Source organism: Motacilla alba, chromosome 2, assembly GCF_015832195.1.
Source record: "Motacilla alba alba isolate MOTALB_02 chromosome 2, Motacilla_alba_V1.0_pri, whole genome shotgun sequence".
Lineage (NCBI taxonomy): Eukaryota > Metazoa > Chordata > Aves > Passeriformes > Motacillidae > Motacilla > Motacilla alba.
Genome location: NC_052017.1, coordinates 99,588,464 through 99,607,889, shown reverse-complemented (window position 1 = coordinate 99,607,889; position 19,426 = coordinate 99,588,464). Strand labels below are relative to the sequence as shown.

At 36.3% G+C, this 19,426-nt stretch overlaps 1 protein-coding gene and 1 long non-coding RNA gene across 3 annotated transcripts in view; one reads left to right on the top strand and one right to left on the bottom strand.

Moving 5' to 3' along the window:
• GNAL (G protein subunit alpha L) overlaps window positions 1–19,426 on the top strand; it is a 181,325-nt gene that overhangs the window by 73,769 nt on the left and 88,130 nt on the right. The gene's annotated exons all lie outside the window — the stretch shown is intronic.
• Window positions 13,298–19,426, bottom strand: part of LOC119696899 — a 33,493-nt gene continuing 27,364 nt past the window's right edge. The window contains exon 2 of the long non-coding RNA XR_005255685.1: window positions 13,298–16,654. This is a non-coding gene — a long non-coding RNA (uncharacterized LOC119696899). The remainder of the gene's footprint in view (window positions 16,655–19,426) is intronic.

Genomic DNA, 19,426 nt, shown 5'->3' with positions numbered 1-19,426 from the left:
GTTAAGCATTTCAAATTTCTCTGATACCTGGTATTCAAATTCCATCTTGTGTTGATGCCTGGAGGTGGCTGCTTTTCACAGTGCGCATCTCAATGTTTGAAGCAACTGAAAATCTTGCTTAGGTGAAGTGTACTGTTGGGCTGTAGAAAGTCTTTATCCTGGACTTTAAAAAAGATAAAAATTGATAAGTATGGTTTATATATGGTTAAACCTGCTTGGGTTGTACAGTTAGTGCTGTAACTTTATTTGACCACAAATTGTTTAAGTTTCCCTTGGATGTACCCCAAAGGAGTTACAAAACAGCGTCACCTTACATTTTCTGATTTTCAATTGACTCACAATTTTCCCATCTTTTTTGTGAGTGTTAAAATATATGTTTTACCTGAAAATAAAATAAAAGAGAGAATGCAGAGAATATTGCCACTCAAATAGCTTCACTTGATCTTTCTTTCTATCTAAATTTTTACTTTAGGGTTTTGTTTACCATTTTGGGTAGAATGAGCACAGGTTTTTATAACTACCTATGATTGCAGTACTTAACATTATTCAATAATAATATACATATTAACTTTTTTAAATCAATTAGACTTTAAAAAAATGAAGTCATTTGTGGTGTTTTGTGATCTAAGATGCACATTGGTGGATTTTCATATTTACATAAAAACATATTTTCATATTTAAACAAATGCAGAAAGTTTTTGAAAGGCCAGCGCAACAATAAAGTTGCGTTGGTTTGGCAACCTTATTACTGCCCTGAATTAATAAAACCTGAGGAACTAATGAAGAAGGCTGACAGAGAAGGACAGCTGAAAACACATATGCTGCTGTTGGCAGCTCCTTCTCCTTAGTCTTCATACAGAGGTTAAAATTGTCAGAACTGATGCTCAGAAGTAGAGGATATTAGGGAGGAGAAGCAATCGGGTAACCCATGAAATGTTTTTATTGTGGTAGCAGGTTTTTTCATGCTGTACACTATGTGTCGACAGCAGATACTGAATTTGAGCTCTTTTCATGTGAAGAGCAGATTCTGCTAAAGCCCAGCAATAGCTTTTCTTCCATATGAAGTACCTGTTTGCATGCAGATGTGGCTTAAGTTGTCTGCTTTTCATTAAACTGGCAAACTGAGTCCTTAATGTTCTGATTAGTCAGTGCTAAAGTTACAAGCATTTCATACATGAGATCAAAAAAAACACTTCAGTGTTACTTATGTTGTTCTTGTTGTCTTGAAGCAGTAAGTTTGCTTTTGATAGATCAGTCAATCCAGTTGTGCTTTCAGAAATAATCAGTTATTATTTTAACTGTGTAGTTTCAAAAATAAGAGACTGGAACTGGGATCATACTACAAACAAGTATAGAACAGTTTGGGAGGGGGAAAAAAAAGAAAAAAAAACCCAAATCAACAAATACCAAAATACCTAAACTTCTCAAATTTATAATATATACTGGAACTGTAAAATTACAAACCTGTACCATGGTTTTCTTTAATTGTTTTATCTCCTTAATAAATGCTCCGACTTCACTGAAAACAAGTGGAGGTTAAAATTGGAGTTGTTTGTGTGTTAAGTACAACTCTTCTGTGAAGCTCAGGACTTCTTGTGTAAAATACACAGTTTGTGTTTGGGATGGTGCTTGCTTTAGACAAAAAAACTGATGTTCAAGCATAAAATAAAGTAAGTTTTTTGCTATAGTAGAACGTTATTCTGTAATAAAAGTGTAACATATTTCTTCCATCTCTTGTTCCTCACTCACTGACCCACAACACTTTATTCCAATGACAAGTACAGAATTAAATTTGTATCCCAGTAAAGGAGCTCAGGGATCTACTTAGGCCCCCAACAATTAGCAGTAGAAATACTGGGATTGAGAGCCATAGGAAATCCTGTACATGATCACAAATGATCCAAAGTTAATAAATAGGAGTTGTATTCAGAAAAAAAAATAAAGACGCAGATATTAACTTCTGTTTCTATGTCTTCCTGTCTTAATATTTTTAAGAACATATTCAACTTTGAAATATCTGGAAAAGGTTCACTTTTTCCTAAGTACTTTGCATTTTTAGAATATATTTTTTTCGTGGCTTACAGTGTAAAATAATTAATTCCATTCTGAAAAGGCAATTATTTGAGGAAGTCTTAGGAACAATGGTGCCTGTGAATGAAGTTCAATGTTACATTAAGTATTACATCATCATAGTAACACCAAATTAAATGTTTGTTGTCTTATATGTGAGTCTGATTTCCCAGATAGTGAAGTAGTATTCACACTATCTAGCCTGACTTATTTATTGTCATCATACAACATAGAGACTTTCATTGTGAAACTGGAAAGATACTATCATTTATTATTATTATTATTATTGCTGCTGCTAAGTAAAACTTAAGTTATTTCTGTGGTTTCCAAACCTGTTGACATTTTCTGGTATTACTTCCAAGTTTTGTACCTATTAATACAAATTAATTAGAGGGGTTTTTTTTACAGTCAGTCGAGCATCCAGTCAGCTACTGCAAAGTATTAATAATAAATACCACATTCTGCCTTTTTTTTGCTACAATTTGAGATTACAAGTTCATATACTTGTATTGCATTTTATTAGGATAAAAATATTTTTACATCTAAATTTGGATATTAGATTTGATGGCAACATGAAGACTAATAACTTGAATTATCATTTTAAGTAGGAGTGACTGATTCTCCTCACAGAACCAAAAATGTATTAGATGATCATTTCTGAACATTAGAATATTTTTGTTCATCAAGTATTTTTCAGTGTACACCCTAATTTTGAATTAAAGAAAGGCAGAATCAATAGGTTAAAGCCTGTACTACCATTGTCCTGGCCACAGACCTGTGAAGGACCTAGGTTTATTTTAAAGTGTGGTTGCTTTCAGGGTCTGCTGTTTTGCATTCCTTCACAACTATGGCTGCTGTCAGGGTATCTTCTGAAAGCAATCCTGCAGTGCTGAGGTGGCAGCAGTCCTGTGCCACCCTGGAAGGCAAGGTTTGGAAAAGCAGCCAGTGGAGTAGCACTGGATCCCTGTGGTGATGCTTGACAGAGGTGTAGTAGCCTGGCCAGAATCACAAACTGATCCTGATTCTCAGTCTTTTTGTAAGGCAAGAAACAAAAGAAGTTCTTGCCGTTTTTACCACTACTGTTGAGATGCACTGAAATCTCGGAAGATTTAATTACCAAGGAGTTTATGTATTAAGATTTGACATGAACATCAAATGATGGCAAGAAATTCAGTTGTTTTTCTGCTTATATGTAAATCAAACTGAATTATAATGGAAGTAAATATAAATAAGTGCAAAAAGTAACACACTCTTAATGAAGACACATTGTCCATTTAGTCAAAGGGTGATGACATTTCAGACTTTCAAAAGTGGCAGTTTTCAGAAGAAGGATATTGAATTTTTTTATAAATTGCCACTATTTATAAACTACATGAAAACATATTTTCCATCACATTCAGAGAAAAGGTAGACGTAGCAGAGTATGTTTCAGAATTGTCTTTATTATCAATTAATTCTTTTAATCTCTAAAGCCAAAGATCACAGGGTAATTTTCTGGTTTTGCCATTTTTGAGTACTCTGCAAGAGCAATATGTTTACTAGTCAGGGAGAATCTTTGTTTTTTGCTTCAGTGACCATGATAAAAGTGTACAGATCATGGATAAACCATTACATGTATGCACCTTGTCACTGAAGCCAATGAAACCTATGGAACAGAGACTATCACCTATTCAAATAATATTAGTGTCATTATTTGGTGTTCCAAAGAAGTGAGTGTTCATCTGCACAGCAGCAAAGAGCTACAATCCCCTTTCTTCAGGACCTGATGAGATCACAGCTTCTCTTTCTGCAACCGTGTTGAGCTTAGCCTTTTCCTTGTTTTTTTCACCACCTCCATAGCTTCATCCATGGCTTGTACTTATTGTCAACAGCGGATTACCTCTTTTAATGTCAACAAAGACTGCATACACAGACAGGATATTTTGTTTGCAGAAGGTAGCAACCTGAACTGAGGAACAGAGAACAAGCTAAATAGCGTGAACAGAAGACTCTGTGTATACCTTGCATACACTGAAATAGATAGGTTAAAAACCAAAAGGTATTATGAACAATTTCTTTCCTCTGAGGATCTAAGAAGCTCTTTATAATAAATATAAATACGACTGCTAAAAAGCAGATAAAAGGCGAGAAAAATGCACATTTGCAGTTAACTGCTAAAAGTTCCCATAAAATGTTTATGGTTTTATTTTGTCACTCTTGTCACATAATTTGTTTTGCTGTAGTTAAAGAGATTCAATTCAAGTTTCAGGGCCTTCTCTTTAAAAGGAGTCAGGAGGAGAATGTAATTTGGACAACACAGTTTCAAGTTCATATTGCCTTTTACTTTGGAAACTTGTAATAATTTCTTGGAAAGGAGCTACCTCTGGTTGTAAGCATGCCAGCTATCACATGAAGCATGCAGATTAAGGTTTCTTGCTTTAAATCAGTAGATTAATTTTGGTTGGTTTAAAGTGTACTCTTGTAATTAATCTACTAGTATTTGTTTTAAAAACCTATGCTGGATGTTTTGAAAGGATATTTATCCTTAGGCAAGATAGAATATTGGAATTTTTTCTGCTACGTCGACGTGAGAGATGAACTTTGCCTTTTAAATCTTTTAAAAGTAAACATTTTCTGACACTTCTGCCAATTCATTACATTTGAGTTTTCTTGGTGCTGTCAGTAGGACTTAAACATATTTTAATGCAAATAATTATCCCACTGTTTTGATCAGAGATTGTTTAGCAAGATGAAATAGGCTAAAGATATGCAAGCCCTCTTATCTCTGTTAATTTGGTGAATGCTTTTTGATCACGTCCACCCTCACTTCCAGAGGATGTTAAGTGACAGAGCTGTGCAGATCATTCTTTTCTTAACATACACCCACATACTTTCTTTCATAGGAGCTAAATAATACCAAATGTAAGAACTGTCAGGTAAGAAAACAAGAAAAGGCAAAGAACAGTTAACTGAAATAGGGGAAAGTGTGTCCTTGCTGCCCTCCATGCAGACAACGAACTGCCCCTTGCCTGTAAACCTACAGCTGCCACAAACAGCAGCAGGACCTGGTTGTCAGTCAGCTCCAGAGCTGACTTTGGTGCAGGCTGTGTGCCATGGGGAGTTACCAACTCCAGGAAAAAAAAAAAAAAAAACCCAAACAAACAAAAAAAAAGGAAAAAAAGCAGAGGAGAAATGTGAATGAAAAAACTGTGTAGCAAATATGTGGTCACTAGAGGAAGAGGTCAGGTGTCACCACTTGCTACTGAAACCATGTCATAAATTATTAGATTTCCAGCAGGTATCACAGCAGAGTGAGTCTTCATGGTAGGATTTGTAGCTTTTAAAATGTGCATGAAAATATTCTTTCTGGCAGACAGGTGTCCTCTAACTTTAGCTTTTCTTTCCATCTCAGGATGTCAGTGCTGCCTTTTCCTTTTGGGAAGAGAAGACTCACTTATTTAGGATAGCATACTTTTAGCTGAACAGTAGAGCTTTTCTTTTCCCACCCCTAGAATCAGCATTTCTAATCACTGTTGTTATCTGCTGAATTTCTCCCCAGATTTCAACAGCAGCAAACTTAACATGCTAACCAACAGCAGAGTGTGGGTATATCATGGACCAAAAGAATAATTAGTCAGGGAATGTGTAAGTGAGAAATCATAATCAAAAAATAATTTTAGGGACTAAAAATCATGTCAATAGAGGAAGATGGCTGTTGACATTTCTGAGAGCCAGCCATTCAAACTGCAGAGGATTTTCACTGGATTAAAAAAAAAAAAAATAAAGTAGTAAATTTCATCCTTGGCCTTCAGTTCTATAGAGCAGGTTTTGGTTCTTCTCACTGATGAATGAAAGGCTGGCAAGAGCTCTTATATTCCATAAATACAGAAATCATCCTAAGCAGCTATATTCCCAAGGGTCTAATGTTGCAAAGGCTTAAACAGTTGGATATATATGGACCTAAATGCACAGCTAGTACTGCCAGCATAGCTGAGCTTCCGGTTATGCAGTGATATTAATATAAAAATCACAAATACTTTGAAGTGAAAAACAAAACAAGCAGATCATTTTTCCCTGTTAATTTTATATTTGGGAGGTCGCTGAGCACTTTTATGGATTTTCTTGGGGGTGGGTAAAGTTGTGTAGGTTAGAGATTGGCACAGAACTTGAAATAAGCAAAATCTTTTTCAGATAAGTGACAGTTCTCTGGATGCTATTAAGCTGTGAACAGTAGGTCTTTTCAATCACTGTGATTCATTTTCATATTGTGGGGTTTTTTAATAATAATATCTTTAAAAGGCTTGCTGAACAGTAGGCTGCAGCAGCATAACTTTCTGTGCAGAACGTAAAGGTTTTATGCACAGTGTCCTAGATAATTTACCTTAAATTGGTTTGCACAGCTCAATAAAACTATAAGAATACTGTACCAGCTCAGATCACGGGTTCATTTAGCACCAGATCTCATCTTTGGTCGTGACTGATAGTGAAACAGGGAAAGGACCCACACATAGTAATGTTTCCCACATTGGTTGTCCTAGTCTCTACAGATTTATGGCTGAGGGTTTTTTTTGACTGGGAGTGGTATTTCTGGATTTAATAATTTTGGTCGATTTTTCTTCCAGGAATTCTTTTTTTTTTTTTTTTTTTGCCCCCTCAACCTGTGTGAGCTTTCAGTTATGGCAGTGAGCTCTGCAGTTTAAGTATGTGGTATATGAGGAAGTGCCACTTGATTGATTTGATTGATTTGGAGGTTTTTGTTTGTTTTGTTGGTTTTTTTCCCTCCAAGCCTGCTGCCCACAAGTCTTCCCTAGTTTCTCTGTTAGAAATATTTCATCTTTCCTACATTGCCCCCCCTCATTGCATATCATATACCTCCAAATATTTGTCTTTCCACTTAAAGAGTCTCCTTAACTTCTCTCACAGGGCTTGTTCTGTGTCTTTGCTCATTCTTGTTGCCCTTCTAGTTTTACTAGACCCTATGGGTAGCAAGAAACCCAAACTACAAATAGTGTTCAAGGTGTTGTTTTCTTTTTCATTTTCTAGTCTTTGTTATTGTGGAGTGGGGGTTTTTGTTGGTGTTTTGCTGTTGGTAGGGTTTGAGGATTTTTTGACACTGAGTTGGTATCTTTGTATAATTACAGTAGGTAATTTTATAAATCTATGAGAGCTTGAGCACAATTGCAGGTAAGAGGAATGTGGGTGAAGGCCTCTGTACCAACACATTAGCAGAGCCCAAAGGGTACTGTTAATGATAATTATCCTTATCTCAGGTATTTTCAGATCTGTTACACATGTTGACGAGTCTGTTCAAAAAATCCATTGCATTCAATTTTGTTTTATTCCTTCATGTGTAATGATGTCTTCATTTGCTATACTGCCATGTATGACTTATGAAGATGCATTTTTAAAATTGTGTACCATGACTAATATTTTCTTCCATACAGATGGAGACCACACTTTATTTTTGTTCTTAAAATGGAAAATAAATTGCTCTTCAGCCTGATTTTGGAGAGGCAATGTTTACAGTACCACAAAGGACATTTGTGCTTTCAAATCTGCTCATAGTTCCTTAATCGTTCATTATGGTTTGCCTGATTTAGCAGAAAAGAACACCATTGTTTTGAACCCTTCTCATTAGAGAAATAAAATGTTTAAAAATACAAAATGCCCCTTTTTTTTTCACAGTTCCTAATGCTGTGTGTCACTAAGAGAAAATGGTCTGAACTTTTTGATCTCCCTTGGGGAAATGCTGCAAGTAGCAGAATTTTGTTATTTTTATGTCAATTTAGGTCTTACATGATTCAGCACTTGTGGTTTGTGGGAAAAAGTGTTGTAGATTGTGATTAAAGAAGCAAAAATAGTAAGGAGTGGCTACCAGTGAAGGCCTCTTTGTACTGCTAAAATACTTCTTTTTATTGACTTATTTAATTTTTAAATCTGTACCTCTCTTCATCATATTTTCTCTATCACCTGTGACTAGCACATTTCAAAGAAAATAGTTCAATTCTGTTTCACTTTTCAGGCTTTTTTAGCAGTACAAGCAATTAAGAGCAAGTCGCTATAGGATCTTGGTAATACTGAATTTGTGTATTAAAATCTGTCAAGCATGGTTGTCTCCAGCAGGTCAACCAGTCATCCCCTTCTGGTAGCCTCTCAGGAATAAACAGAAAGTCTCTAGGGAAGGGAATGGAAGAGGATACAGGATGCAAAGAAACTGCTTGTAGTGCAGGAAAAATTCTTTGTTGTAGTAATGGACCACAAACAATAAGTTAACTCATTCTGGGATGCATTAACAAGGCTGTTGTACAAAAAAAGCATGAAGTAATTATGCCATTCTCTTTGGCAATGGTGAGTCCTCAGCTGAGGTATTGTGTCTAATTTTGGGAACTGAATTTTAAAAAAAGTACACAAATGGAGTCCAGAGGAGAGCATCAAGAGTAAGAGAATACAAAGAAAACTGGATATGTTTACTCGTGGAAAGAGATCACTCCAAGTTGAAGAAAAAAGGGAGCCACATGCAATTTTTAGTATTTAAAAAGCTGTAATTACATATTCTTGTGCCTGTCTGTTCAGAGGGAGGAAATGAAGTTGAGGAGAAAATTCCTCTCTTCCGTGGTGTATGACAGTCCACGTGTTGGGATATTCTGCAGCAGTGAATTTAACAATCACAATCTCATAAATACACTGATAAATGACTGCCCAGTTTCAGGCACTTACGTCTGCATTTTCAATTACATGAATCAGTTCATGCTCAAGAAGTTAAAAACTTCTGAAAGCCTGGGAAACTTTGGAAGATGTAAGGTCATGTCAGTGGTCTTACACATTTGCCACTTTCTGTTCACAGAGCTTTTATGGGCATGTTGGTTGAAAGCCTCTGGGACTTCTTTTCCAAAACTAAATCTTCTGTAATCATGTCTTGAATTAATCTAGGACTTCATTAGTTACCTAACTAATTTTGTCATGGCCATAGTGTATAAACAGGCAGTAATAATTTCTCATCAATAGTGCATGTTCTTCCAGGGTGCTATGTCAGACAGCAGACTATAGCATAGCATACACAAAATTCTCTTGTGCTTCCACATGTTGATTGCTTTAAAACTAATTCCTGGCAAGATGCACATGATTCACTTCTCATGGAGAAGTGAATTACTCACATTCCCTAATTCGACAGGACCTAACATTCTTCTCCCTAAAAGCAGAAAAAAATGGCTGAGGGAAGTAATGCAGTCAGGAGTATTATCTCTAAAGGCTCAGAGGAGCAAAGAGCATGCCTTCAGATATTTTCAATGCAAACCAGCAGGCAGGAGTTTTTGTTTTCATGCATATGTGTGCACTGGCACGCATATGTGCATTTATGTATAAGACTTTTCCTACTTCTGTACAAGGTTCTAATCTATTCAAGATCTAGGGCATCTGGTGGCTAACAGTGGGGTGAAAAATCCAGTTCAGAGGCTGTTGGCTGTAGCCCCTGGAGTATATGGAAATGAAAATAGAATCTGGAGGATAGAATAAGTTTGTTTCAAGTCTGTGGCATCAGTGAGACGGTTCTCCAGGTGGAGGGTGGCAGGTGAGTGGCTTTGAAATGGTAATGTCAGCTCCCAGCTATCACCTCGAGCAAGTAAACTCATGAGTCCTGTGGCAAGTGCTATCCTTGGTAGTCTGCAGGCTTTTTGGAGATGTGTGTTTTGCATTTGTTTTCAGAATAGGGGTTTGAGAGCAGAGTTAAGACAAAGCTGTTTGACTTTGCTAGTGAGAGGTTTAAAGAACTACAGACACAGATCACAGTATATCCACGTTTCATTAGTTCTCCTGCTTGTGATAGCAAAATCTGTAGAGAAAAGAGACAACTTCCATTTCATATTTCACTAGGAGTAGTTCCTACTTTCCCAATGGAATGAATTTGAAGGAAAAATGCTGACATGGGTCTTGCAATGTTGTTGACTCAAAGGATTGTCACATTGAAAGGTTATGTAATTGTTAGGAGTGGTGGGCTTATTATAAGTACAGCCATATGTCATGCTAACACCATTCCTGATCCATGCTTACATGATAGGTGTCAAGATACTAAAGCTTTAGGACTTGGAATCCTGGGCAAATACAGAGATAAAAAAATATCTAGTAAATCTAAGTTTTCTTTTCTTTTACTTTTTCCCCTTCCAAAATACAAACAACAAAACATCATTGCAAATAGCACAATTAGGTGTGTTTGTTTGGGGGTTTTTTTGGTTATTTTTTTTTTTGTAAAAACATATTGTTCTGCATGTTTCCTGGCACCAAGAGGGAAATTTAAAATAAAAAGTTTCAGTACTTTGTGGAGAGTTACTCTATGGAATGTGAGGATGTAGTAGGGAGAAAATTGTGACTCTTAACAGTTGGCTTGACTTGAGGGGGGAATTCCTGGCATTTGCTCCTAGCAAGTTTGCTCTGAGCACTCTTTGTTTGCTGTAGGTGAGGACTCGCTCACTTGTGTCAGTGCATACTCTCTCTGGGCAGGTTTTTCCAGTGTGGAAAGGTTGGGTTCTTGTTGGGACCTGATGTTTTAAAACTGGAGGGTCTATCATTGGCCAAGTGACTTTGGAATTCATTTACTTTTTTGAGATGCTTAGGCTCATATGATAGTCTTTTCATGGCTCTACATCAGTTATTTTTCTCCTCAGCTTTTGTAATTTAAGCAAGTCATCAATCTTTGAGTCATGTCGGGACTCTGGGCAGCTAAGGAGTGCCTAGTCTTTAGTTTCATGTGCATTGTTTCCAACAATGCTGCCAGGCTAAGCCATTGTCCTCCTTCCTCCAGCCCTCCACCAATCCGCTCCACTTTCCCATTTTTATGCACTGTGCCCTCAGCTGTGTCCTGGTAAAGCTGTTTGTTTGGCCTGACCAAATGAGGTGGAGGGAAAGGTTATTTTTAGTGCAGATCATTTCCGTGGTTTTAATAGAGGGCGGGTGACACAAAATGGAGAAGAAGAAAGCGGAGATGGGAACAAGCAGTAGGATGTAATGGGAAGGTGATGGCTATCTAAACAAGCAGGCTTACTTCCTCCACCTCGGTATCTACGGGCAAAGATTAGAGTCAGACCAAAAGCCACTTTGTGGCTCTTGGGAATCTGTGTGTCAGGAGAAACAAACCCAGCACAGTGTGTTGGTTTTGCTTCTTCTGATGTGAAGACTGACATTCCTTGCAGAGGTTAAATGGTATAAGAACAGGTCTGTCTTGTTCACCCTTGCCCTTTTGGATAAGTAAACACAGCAACATTCACTGTAGTTATTCCTAAACTCAACTTTGTGGAATGGAGCTTTAAGGCTTAAGGCTTAGTCTGATGCCTTTCAAAAGCAGTCAGCTCACATGAACTTGAGTGTACAAAAGACTTACATGGCTGTTTGAGCCTTATGTCACGAGAGCCCTTTTCTCTTGGTTTTGTTGTGTAACTGCAAGGCACTTCCACTCTACTACTCTATTATTTTTACTGAAAATACACTAGATAGGTATGCAGAAATTCCATGAGGGGGCATTTGACCACAAAAGACATGGCAGGGTAGCATACCTATATATGTATATATATACATTTAAATTCTGTTTACATTTTCCTGTGGTATTGGATCAGCCAGCATAAGTGTTTCTGTGGTTGTAAAGTAAGAATGAAGCATTGTTCCAGTGCACGACTATCAGTGACATTATGTAGAATCAAAGCTATTTTATTTTCACATGGCCTTTGGAGGAGATGGGATGAGTTCAGAGTTCACAAAACAGAAGTCAGCTGTGGGCTCCTAAGTATGTAGAAAGCCTGTTTGGCTTGGATTCTTGAGAAGTCTTGGAAGACTGTTGTTATGTATCCTTCTCCTGACCTTGCCCATTTCTTTTTGGGCATCCACTGTTGGAAAAAGGACAGTAGGCTATTAAGACCTCTAGTGTGACCTTGCCTTCTTGATATAAGATTTAAGAAGTCATTTCCAGAAGAGATTACTTTCCAATCTATCCCATATCAGCAGTATGCTGATTCATTTTTAAATAGGTTAACTAAAAGAACAAATGAATCATAGCTGTTGAGCAGGTGAAAGTTTTGGCTTATATGCCAGTGAGATTCCCCTATTAACCCTTACTTAATTTTTCTGGTTTCCACACCATAGCAAGTGTGAGACCACATTGCATTTCTTGCCAGAATCCATGATGGTTTTCTTTCTGGTTTTCTTTCTGTAAGCTGGGAGAGGCTTCTACAACAAGAAAATCATCAACTCATTTCTACCAGCTTGTCCTTGTAAAAGGTGTTATCTGATAACATGAGGGAGCCTGTGGCTATCCAGAAGGGAAAGGGCTCTCCACAGGAGCAGTGAAGCTCCTGAAGTTTCACAATAAACTTTAAAAGCCTGAGGATCAATTCAGATTTTAGCTAAGCTAAATTGTGTTGTTTAGGAGATAAATGGAGAGCAAACATGATACGATCTAATGTTTTGTCTTCATAAAGTCCAGTGAAGTTTTACAGTTGAACTTTTCAACTCCTGCCAAAAAATGTTAAATACAACCCTAGTATCTGTGCCTGTGTTAACTCAAGCATTAAATTATTTCATCTCTTTTCTCATGGAGGAAAAAAGAGGGAAAATAAAACCTCGTTTGCATTTCAACCTGGATTTATGTAACCAGAAAAATGGAAGGAGAATATGTCAGTCTTTGTAACAATACAGATGCCATCTTAGCTGAATATTTAATGTATTGATTATTATAAGCTGAATATTTAATAAATCCACATAGTACTTCTATGCATCTAGCAGTATTTGTAATTTGTTTTAAATTGTATTACTGCCATCCTTTACCTTAGTTTCCATGTTTAGTTCTCCAAAATCAGAATCCTCTCTTATCACAAGGAAAATGTACCAGTGATGTTTCCTGAGTATGTAAAGAGACACTTGGAAAGGAAGTTCACATTTTTATTATGTGAAGTAAAATATTGGCATGAGCATGTTTGTCACCAGGTTTGTTAAAAAAAATCAAGCTGCTTTAGATTAGAATAAAATTGCTCTCCATCTGTGTCTAAAAATAAATTATCTAAAATATAAACATGTTACATGTTCAAAACTAGAATAATGTTATATTAGTAGAAGCCAGTATTGTTACTTTAGTCTTCAAAATAAGTGCAAAACAAGAATAATGTCATTTTACTCAAAGTTAAAGTTTTAATTTAAGCAGGTTTTATTATGTTGTTACGTTTTTTTTAAGATCGGGATAAGTTTCCAAGAAAGGTTACAAAGTGGTTGGTAGAAAATGTGATTGAAAGCCAGCCAACTTAGAATTAACCTGTGCAGCCAACTAGAACTGAAAATTAGCAGTGAGGAAGAGAAATAACTAGCTTGTTTTCTTATTTACCTAAATGGATATCAAAAATACATCAAAAACAAACAGAATAAGATTTGGAACTGAATCATTAGTACCATTTTTAAAAATACCTGAAGCTTACAACTTTTCACTTTACAAGTAGAGAATGTTCAAGGAATGTAATACAATTGGTTGTCATCAGTTGCAAAAAAAACAGTGATATTTGGGGCTTAATTTTTATTCTGATTTTCCAAGAGCTTTATACTTTGTAGGCATTAGTAAAGTGTTTACTGTAAAAACAGTATTTGATCATTACAGCAAATGTATACACCAGAGTATTGCACCAGTTTTTGAGATGTTGTTTATTATGTTGTTTATAAGATGTTGCGTATTTTATTTATAGTGTTACTAAATTGTCTTTCTGACAGTAGTCAAAAAGAAGTGTCAAAAACTTTCAGTATTTATCGTTGTTTAACAACAGGAATTATGTCGGTTTCTTCCTTTTTATGGATACACATAATCAATACTGCATACTTGAGTAATTCATCAGAGTATTTCTATCAGTGCTTTTCACAGCATCAGAAAGGCTTTCTTGCTCTGCTTTCCCAACTCTTCATGAGCATGCTAGAAACTCTCTTTTCCTGTCTAGGGACATCTGCTCTGGGATGGTTGAGGTGAAGGAAAGAGGATGCTGAAGAAAGCACCCCAATATTTCCCCTGGTTTCCTCTTCTTTCCTAGCTATCCTTGACTTGTCCTTTCCTTCCCTGGTGGGACCTGGGCAGTGAACTCCGCCAAAGATGTCTCCTCAGCAAAAGGCCTCTCAGGAATGGCTTGGCTGTTTCTGCTTCGTGCCACCTGGGCAGACATCACAGGAGGCCAAGTTATATTTTTACCTGACACGAGCTCTCTGACGTGAAAAATGAACTTTTGCCCTACATATATGTGATACTGTCCTGTTGAATTGTTTTCTGTCTAAAGTACATGTTTCTCAGTGGGAAACACTTCCAGCTAATCAAAAAGCACTGAATAAATACACTTGGGTAAAAGGAAGCATGTTGGTAATATAAACCCTATATCAGTAACATCTGTATTTTAAACCTGATTGAACAAAGTAAGAACAAATAACCACTCATATTTACGAAAACCTTTTATACCGATTACATAAAAGCAAACATCTTAGAGAACACGGTCACTAAAAAAATAGGAGATCTTTATTAATTCTTTAAACCATTTACATGTAGCTTTAAAATCATATGCACAATCTGGGCTTTTAAGCTTTTACTGTCTTCCTTTAAGGTTGAGATTAATTAAAGGTCAGTGCCACAAACATTTCCACAATGCATAGTAAAGCCCTGGAATGAAATAAGCCTCACTTGAACGTTTGATTAGACAAGATAATGTATTTCCCCCTGGAGTAGTTTGTTATTCAAAACAAGCTCTTTAGGGAAGGAAGTTCACATCAGTTGGTAACTGTTCCTGTGGATACCAAAGAACTTTGTACAGTACACACTACAGTAAATTGCACTGCAGGTCATTTAGGAGCTGGAAGCATGTGCTGTGTCTAAAAGTATCAAAATGCGTTTTAAAAAAACCAGCTAGATAGCAAACAAACACCAGGCTGTGATACTAGAAAAAAAAAAAAAATAGCACCCACGTTTACAGAGATATTCATGCTTTTATCTAGTCAAGAAATTGCACCTTTCTAACAGATGAATTTTAGAAATGCTGTTCTACACCTTGTCAAAAAGAAAACCATTAAAAAATTGACTGTAAATTGATACCTTTAGATATAATGTGGAATTTAATAACTTCCAGCTTTAATTTTCTGTAGACATAGTTGTAGACTTCATAATTACTAGCTATTCTGATGTGTAGATGACATCTTTTTTTTTTCTGTAATTGACCTATTCAGACCCTTTTTGTCTTCACTGACTATGTGTCTTGAAAGTTCTAGTGACCAGTAGCAAGCCGTGTTTATTAGGACTCAAAGAATTTAAATTTCTGACTATTTCTGATTATCTGTATTAATTGACTTTAGACAGTAAGTACAAAACTAATGAATTTTAGTTTTGTTTTGGACTCCTAAAGATGCTCTAAAACAAAAACTTGTTTTCATGGGATGGGAATATTCCCTCCAGTTAATAAATGTTTGCTGCTGGAAAAGCAGTTTTCAAACACTTTGCAGTACAGCAATAAGTCTGCTGTATCTCTGGTGGGTACTTGAGTTTTGGAATACAATTTAAAACTAATTTTGACTTTATCTTGTACTGCCATGTTTTTTGTGTCTTTGATTACAGAAGTTTCTGTTAAATAGCCAGCCCAAAGAGTTACTGTGCTCTGAGGTTGCTGAAGGTGCTAAAAAAGCTGTGGTTTGTATCTTAAATTTGTTCTGAGGAATTGTGATGATGATGGCCATCATAAAAGTTACTTAGATTAGGAGGAAATGTTCTGCAAGATTTATGTAGTATGTGTTACATAGTATTAAAGAGTGACTCAATATAGCTATACATGGATATTATAGAAGTGAGCTAACATAGTTTTATATTGCCACCCTTGGTACGTAGTACTAGCATTTGAACTACAGTTTGAGTTAGTAAATAGTCCCTAATGAGAAAAATAGGCATATTCTGGCAGCCAGCTTGGATCTCTGTACAATTCCAGCAAGTAACTTAAATCTCATTTCCTCCATTCCTTCTCCTGCCTTTCTTCCTAGCTAAAGCAGAATGGGGTATGTGCTTTTAGTCTTCACCAGGAGCTTTAAGTGGGTTTTTTCAGTCCTGTAAAGTGTAATTAGTTCTCTAAGTAATGGAGCTAATGAATTCTGGTTGTCTGTGGATGTTGTAGACACCCAGCCTACTTCTCTCTCCAGTGACAATAAATAACCCATTTTTCCTTCAGGTCTATTGCTTGATTCTCCTCAGAGCAGTCCTCATCCCCTTCCAAGGGGACAAGACGCAGTGCATGTCAGGGCATTTTTGGTAAGTGCTGGCTGGCTGGTCAGACCATGTGTGTCCATCAGCAGCTAATTCAGCACTAACAGGTAACTTGTTAGGATTATGCTGAAAAATTCCCTTCAGTGAGGAGGTGTCGAACCAGCCCCTTTCTCCAGCCAAGGGCAGTCTTGTTAGACTTGGAGGCCTTCTTTGAGTCCTCTGCCTTTTTGTGGCAGTTGTTTGGAACTGGCCAATGGATTGCAGAGTTGAGTGAAAGCCTTGATTGCTTGTCAGACAGGTGATCTGACAGAGTAAGTCGTCATTCCTTAGGAAACCAAGTTGAGACAACATACCTTGGCAGTACGGCTGAAACAGATTGATAAATTAAGCTACAACTGAAATTTAAATGAAATTTAAACATACATTTTATACTTATGGTGACATTTTATGCTTATGGCTGCTAATAACCTTTCTCCCTCAAGACAGTGTATTTTTTAAGAACTATGGAGTGCTGCATAATATTTTTCATTCTCAAGGAGAATGGAAGGTTTTGTGCTCATAAGTTAAAATAAATGAATTCTTATGAACAGATGGGTGTAGTGATGGACCCAGGTGCAGAATGTTGAGTGCCCCAGTGTTTTGCTGCACGAGTCTGTCTTTGCTAAATGTACAGAGTCTTCTGAATAATGTTGTATATAAAAGTGTATATATCTTGTGTCATCTTGTTAATGCATCTTCTTGCTCTTTCAACAAGTTCTAAATTTTTTGTATCGACTACTGAAGCTTTCATTTCAGTCCTTCTGGTATTTTTATATGGATTTTTCTGCTGGCCTGCTTCAGTCAAGCATAGCACATCTTGATTTCTGTCCTTCTAGTCGTGCCCAGAGCGCAAGACTGATTTTCACAAGTATGTGCACATTCAAATTGTACACAGCTAATTTAAGATGGAATAGTTTTTAACTGTAAAAATAGTTTTTACGTATATTTTAAAAGAGGAAGTTAATATCCCTGAGTGTGCTGTGGAAGAAGATGTTCTATGTCCTGTACTTCATCAAAAGATCCTGTCTTACAGTGTCAATATCATCAACATAAAGAGTGTGATTTGCTGGAGAACAGCATTGGATTTGAGGTTGATATCTATCCTCTCCAGTGCCTGTCAGATTTGTTGTGATTGCCTCATTTCTAAGGTCTCATCACTTCTAAACCACCTTTAAAATACCATCATTACAGAAAATAACAACTTTTAAAACAGAAAAATGACAGATTTTTGACTAATTTTACAAATTTATGGTTTTGTAGATTTTAATTGGTGTCCCCCTTAATGTCATATCATTAAGTCCACAATAAGATAGTTCTTGATGTATATACATCCACTTAAAAAAAGTTAAGTTGAAGTGTGTGCTGCTAGCTAGAGAAACATTGCGTGTAGCTTTTTCTTGTAATTCATCCAATGAATGTAACAGGGAAAGAGGATAGCTGTCATGAAAAGTTGTTACTACAAAATAGAGAAGACATGCGATCTAATGGTGTGCTAAAACAAAAATGACCTTCAGTAGCTGTTCTAAATTAGGCAGAGCTTAATGGCTAAACAGACATGCGTCAAGATTTTATTTGAAAAATCATAAACTGCTGAGGTGCAGTTCAGCCCTATCTTGTAGTTGGAAGGCTATGACATCTCCTAGTGACAAAACTGCTTGTGGCATTAGGAGCCTATAACTTGCAACATACCCAAGCTCTACTTTCAACCAAGAAAAGATACACTGTCCTAGGTCTTTCATGTGGTGTGAATTCATCCTTGCCTTGGGCTGGCCAAAGTGGTTGTGGGTGGTGCAGAATGCAGAGTTGCATAGCCATCATTTTCATCTATGCCATTCAAAGTAGGGGAAAGTTGCTGTTGCTGAAGGGAAATTTATAGAGGGTTCCTGATGTCAGAGAACTTTAAAACCTCTGTCCTGCATGGTACTGCTGATTTGATATTTTAAATACATTGAACAGTGTTTAAAAGCTTGTTTTGATGCCTGAAATGCTACATTAATAACTTCTTTTTTTTTTTTTTTTTGTAATTAAGGATCATTGTTTTGTAAGTGAAAGTAAATAGCCATTTTACAAATAAAAATGTAATGCGATATCGCTGTGTTTCAGTGAACTACAACAGAGCTCTGCTTTTCCTTTCTGCAGATAAGACACGAGCAGCGTAGTGCTTTTCAGATTACTGAGCATTTAATGAATTTTGAGATGAGATTATTCAGTTCATAGCTAAGTAGTTTGAAGGTATGCTTCCTTTAAACATGATAGCTCTTCATTAAAAGTTGAAGGTATCATTTCAGTTTTCGTATCATAGTATTAAATTTCTTATGTGCGAACCTTATTCTGAAAACATTCAGAATTGGTAGAAAAGTGAAAATATTGATTGAAAATTTGAAAAAAAACCTGGTGATAACAGTTGAGAGTGTTTATTCAACACTGTAACTAACGTAACCAAATTTCCATTAATATTTGGGGTGATTTACTTTTTCAACGTGGACAGTGGAATTTCAACTGAACTTAGAGATGGAAAAAGGAAAAGTATGAGTTTTATATTTTATATGTTTGAGCCCTTAAAATGTATCAACAGTAAGTGAATAATGATTTGCAGCATTTTTTTGCAGTACAGAATTATTTCACAAAACATGGAGATGGATTTACACACACAAAAATCTATTGCACTCGTCTTAGTTCAGCAGAGTTGAAAATAAATACATTGAACAATTGTTATATTCCTTAATATGATCATACTGTAATGTATACAAAATATATTAATATAAACAGACTTTAATGTGTGAATTTAGAAGTCCTTTAGAAAAAGAATACAAGCAAGCAGGCAGTTAATCTTTTTTTTTGTCTATGTCCCTAGTAACCTCTTAATGACATTCCATGCCATACAGTACTTTTCTCAGTCCAGTGACCAAATAATAAAGTGATTTCCCCCTTCTTATTCCTCTGTCAACAGGGTTGTTTGAATTGTAAAGCTGCCTAAATAGTTTATAAGTATATCCTGCCATACTTTATTAATCTCTGCATGAGATTGTAGGGTTATTGCAAGCATTGTGAAATACATAGTATCATGCAGGCTCAGGCAGTCCTGTGATTGCAGTAGAA